This window comes from Lytechinus pictus, chromosome 8 (genome assembly GCF_037042905.1).
Source record: "Lytechinus pictus isolate F3 Inbred chromosome 8, Lp3.0, whole genome shotgun sequence".
In the NCBI taxonomy this organism is placed as follows: Eukaryota; Metazoa; Echinodermata; class Echinoidea; order Temnopleuroida; family Toxopneustidae; genus Lytechinus; species Lytechinus pictus.
Window position 1 is genome coordinate 18,361,427 of NC_087252.1, and position 5,154 is coordinate 18,366,580.

Consider the following 5,154-nt stretch of genomic DNA (forward strand, 5'->3'; position numbering starts at 1 on the left):
ACCAAATGCATGTAATAATTGATCCAGTAAGACCAGTACGAGGACCAGTTTTACCACTTTGAGGACCAGTCAGACCAGTAGAAAATACCAGCTGAAATTGGAAACCAACCAGTATGAAGACCAGTGAGACCAGTAACAACCACCAGCAACAATAGACCAGTACAAAATTCCAGTAATTCAAGACCAGTTTAATTTTTAACTGGACCAGTAAAAATTTAACTGGACCAGTATGACCAGTTAGACCAGTAAACCGATGTTCCAATTTCCAGAGTTACCAGTTAAAATTATACTGGTCTAACTGGTCCAGTGGAACTGGTTTTCCTTCTGGGTATCATCAGAGTGACAAAAATTAGAGACAGAAAACAATAAAAATTTATGAAAAATGGACTAAAATCACTGTACTAACCCCTTCTGACAAATGAGAAGAGTTTGGTTAGGTCACTCCAAGAAAATCATTTTTTTAATTCTCCCATATCGCAATTTTCTTGTGCGAAACTGAATTTTCGTGATACCCTACCATGAGAACATAAAATTGGGTATAAGAGAAATCTACCTGTCTTCATATTTTTTAAGATATTCTTTTCCAAAAAATCTTATTGGACCTAACGTACCCCTTTTGCAACTCAACTGAAATGGACCAAAACCCTTTTGAAAAAAAGTGATTTTTCTTTGCCATTTAAGTTCACTTTTTAATAGGAATTTCAACTTTTCTTTGGTATCATCTTATAGAGTTACTACAAATTTTAATCTATACATTAATTGAGACATAAAAATCAAATTTGATGAAAAATTGACCTATAACCCTTTTGCAAGTGATCGAGCTCTTAATATGGGTGGTTGGTGTATTTTTTGCTCAAAAATACTGTAGACCCGACTGTAGCCCCCCGATCCGGGGCCCCAGATGAACCCAGCCTATGGCACCCATTCTAATTAGGGTGTGTATAACTTTTTTCTTTGTTTTGACTTTTCTTTGATTTTACTTTGCATTTAATTCTAACCATTAATTTCATATTGCTTATTTTTTACTTTGACTATTTTCCAGAGAGAGATCAAAGGGTTCCAGAAAAGGCCCCAATTCTTTGACTTAACGCTGTAATTCCCCGATCCGGGGCCCCAGACGGACTCAGCCAATAAACGGCACCCATTCTAAGGTGTATTACTTTTTTCTTTGCTTTGACTATCTGGGTTTTCCGAGGAAAGAGGGTTCTAGAAAAGAAAACCCCCATTCTTTGACTTTGACTGATTTTTTTCCCCTTTAAAGGTTTCAGTGGCGTAACTACGAAGGGACACGTGCCCCCCCCCCCAAGTCGGCCGCCCCCCCAAAAAAAAAACAGGGAAAAAAGGGGGAGAAAGACCGGGGAGAAAGATAAATGTGTAGGCCTATATAGTGGGGGAAGAAATTATTGTACTACATTATGTTATATTATTATAGAACATGATAAATATTTGTTTCATAACTTAATGAAACATAATTTGCTAAGGGGCTGTCATAATTCATGGTGCTCGATCGCATTGTCTGTTTAATAAGATATATAATCTTAAAACATCCCGTTATCAAACCAATATTTTACTCGCACTCTGAGTTAATTTAATACGTAGTTTATGCTTCCTTTTCATGACTACTCGGCGTTAAAGTGATCCCCTTTTAAGGTCTGGATATAAAACATTTCCAGTCCGCTTGCATCAGTGGATTGGTCTATATGTCTGCTCTTCATGAATTCCTGTATACAGTCTTCATAAATGGCCCTTTATAGTCTGAATATAAAAATTTTCAGCTCGCGCTTCGCGCTCGCATATAGTGAAATACGTATGGTCTTAGTGAATTCTTACAAACAAACCTTAAAATTAATGCCCCTCTTCGAAAGAAATAAAGAAATGAAGAAAGAAAGAATGAAAGAAAGAAGGAAGGAAAAAGAAAGAAATAAAGAAACTAAGAAAGAAAGAAAAAAAAAAGAAATAAAGACAGAAAGAAAAAAAGAAAGGGAAAGTGAAAAAGTGAGAAAAAAAGGGAAAGAAATAAAGAACAAATAGGGAAAACGGGAAGGAATGTCGGAAAAGGAAGGAGAGAAAAACATATGAGGAAGTACAAATTTATCCTGAAATACTGGCATCATTAGCAAGAGAGAGATAATAGAATAAAAAGATATGTTCCAATGGCACGGGCAAGAATGGCAGCAAAATGGAGAAAGAGGTAAAAAGACACGGGAAATGAAAGAGCCAAGAGCTAATTTTGAAAAATCAGAATAATGAAGCCAATGAACAAGACAAAAATAAAAGAAATTAAGAACACGACCTAGCTGGCTGCCAAGGATTAAAAAATATAAAGAACGGAATGGCGTCTATAATAAGCTTGCTTAATTTCATGCAATAATGGTCGCAATCAGGACCCCCAAAAAATCCTTATTAGCCATGCAAGGGCTAGTTATATCCCCTATATTATATTCAATTCAATTCTTTATTCCATTTCCATTCAAAACATAATACAAAGTAATATAAAGTAATACAAATCAAATACAATTTTACAGACAAGCATTCTTACAGTATAATAAACAGTATAATATATGTCCCGAGTTATATACCGAATCAAAGCTTGACGCTGGCTAGATTGACGTAAAAAGCCTCTTAATGTTTACGTTGGCTATTATTTTAAAGCTGTACTATCCGATTAGAATTTAATTTCAAATTTAGAAAGGCCAATTTTTCTGGCTCGCTTTGCTCGCTGGCGACTTTACAAATTTTACCACATTGCTACGTTGTGCTGCCTCAAAATATTTTGTATTTTATCCTTAACTGTTGTGCATGTACCCGCGATTTGATAAAAAAAGTGGCCATCTGCAATGTTTAAATATTTTACGAGGTTCCGGGGCTCCGCCCCAGACCAGAGGCGGCACCAATAAGGGGAGACACGGGGTAAATGTTGTCATAAGCATCCTACTAAAGCTGCAAAATACTCCAAAACAGCTCATTCTTTAAATTTTGAAACTTTTCTCATCCATTCATTGTTAGTTCCCAGCTTATAAATATTTCAGGTCATTATTATTATAAAATGAAAATTGTCGTTCGCGCTACGCGCTCGCAGTAATTGTTGACTGAGATAAGAAAACTTGTCTGTTCACATGGGGCTTAAAAATCCAATGTTCAATTCAATATGCTTCTTGCGATTAGGGTTTTCATTATTCGTTTTTTGCGAGATACACATTGGCCTGCGTATTGCAATTTCATAAATCAAAAATGTTCAGCCAGCGCTGTGCGCTCGCATCAATAGTCATCCAGTTATGATTACAAAAAGTGCTTAGAACGTCCACTGAGTTATATCCTCTAAGGATTTCAAAAATTTTCAGCTCGCGCTTCGCGCTCGCATTATTTATTATTTTAGTGAGATATCATCTTCATGACCCAATGCAAACAACTAGTCCTTAACAAATCCATTTTAAAGTCAGTAGGGTCTACATTAAAACAAATATTAGCCCCCCATGTTCTTTTGCCTCCCTCCTCTAGGTTAAAAATCCTGGTGCCGTCATTGCCCCGGACCCGATCCGCATAGCACTGGCCCCCAAAATTGATACAACCGAGAACAAAAAAGAAAAGATGAAAGAAAATGAAATGAAAGGAAAAGGATTAAAGGAAGATATAAGATATGATGTTATTTTCTGCATACCATGTCAAATAAATCTTAAAGTTAGAATGTAATGAAAAGGTGATTTTTTTTTCTCGCTCGCTTCGCTCGTCTCGGGACTTATATTAAGGAAGTTTTTGCCACGCGCACCATGCTGTACCCCTAATTTTTTGAACTTATCTCGCATTGAGCTTCGCCCTAAAAAAAAAAAAAAAAAAAAAAAAAAATCCTGTTCATATCATGATATGACCGGGAAAATTTGGCTCTTGCCCCCCCCCCCCCCTGACCACCAACCCATGTTACGCCCTTAGTAGAGTGTTAAATCGGGTAATGCCCGTTCGATTTTTGCCAATCAAAAGTTTTAAACTGAAACAGTAACTCTCGTGATTATGGGCAGTCCCAAACGATCGATCATCAATTGGCATGCATGCTTTGCCTGACATTTCACTATAGATCTCGCACGTTGCTTGCCTCATTTCTTAAATACTTTTAAGACAAAAATCAAATTTTTGTGATGTTACTAGTAGGCTTTGACATAAATGTATGATTCAGAAAATAATCCCGTCGCCATTTTACCCTTCTTTTAATTTCCTTTTCTATTTTATTTTTTCTTGCATAGTCGCGAAAATTGGAAAATATTAAGTTTCTAAAGAATCTAAAGAAAGATGGAAAGAAAGAAAGAAAGAAAGAAAGAGAAAGAGAAAGAGAAAGAGAAAGAGAAAGAGAAAGAGAAAGAGAAAGAGAAAGAGAAAGAGAAAGAGAAAGAGAAAGAGAAAGAGAAAGAGAAAGAGAAAGAGAAAGAGAAAGAGAAAGAATTAATGAATGTAATGAGGGAATAAATGAGATGAAATGAAACAGCTCTTAAGAAATTCAAGTTTATCAAACTTTACCCAGTCAGTTAGAGGAGTTGGTTTTACATGACCTGGGGCCCGTAACACAAAGCTTAGCAATGATCGTAGAACATTTTTCTACGATTGATTCCATTGACTACAATGTACAATCAATCAATAATGAAAATCAAGTGTACGATTAATCGCTAACCTTTGTGTTACGGGACCCTGGTCTTGACTATAATTATTATTCATAGGGTCGAGGCCTATTGTTTTTTTTAATCTCAAGTTGGCGTAGAACAAACACTGTGCATCATAATGTTATTCTGCTTGGACTATTAACCGCTTTAATATACGACCTAAAACATATTCATTCAATCATTATACCATGTAATGCCTATAAAAATACTTACAAGAGGATTTGATTTTTTTATAGGCCTCAAAATAATAATAGTAACAATAGTCTCTGATCACTTTTTTTTTTCTATTTCCTCCTGCCTTTTTTATCCCTTTTGGCTCCTTTCCATTGTCTTATTTTTTGATCGAAAATACAATTTTTATAGGGAGATAGCAATATTTGAATATCTATTTATCCACCAAAAGTTATGTTTTTCTCCATCTCGTGGTTTAGCTGGGGAATTTGACAAGCCCTTTTCATGAATGATTTTCAACTTGAGATCCAATGTAAAATTTAAATGTCCCGCGGAT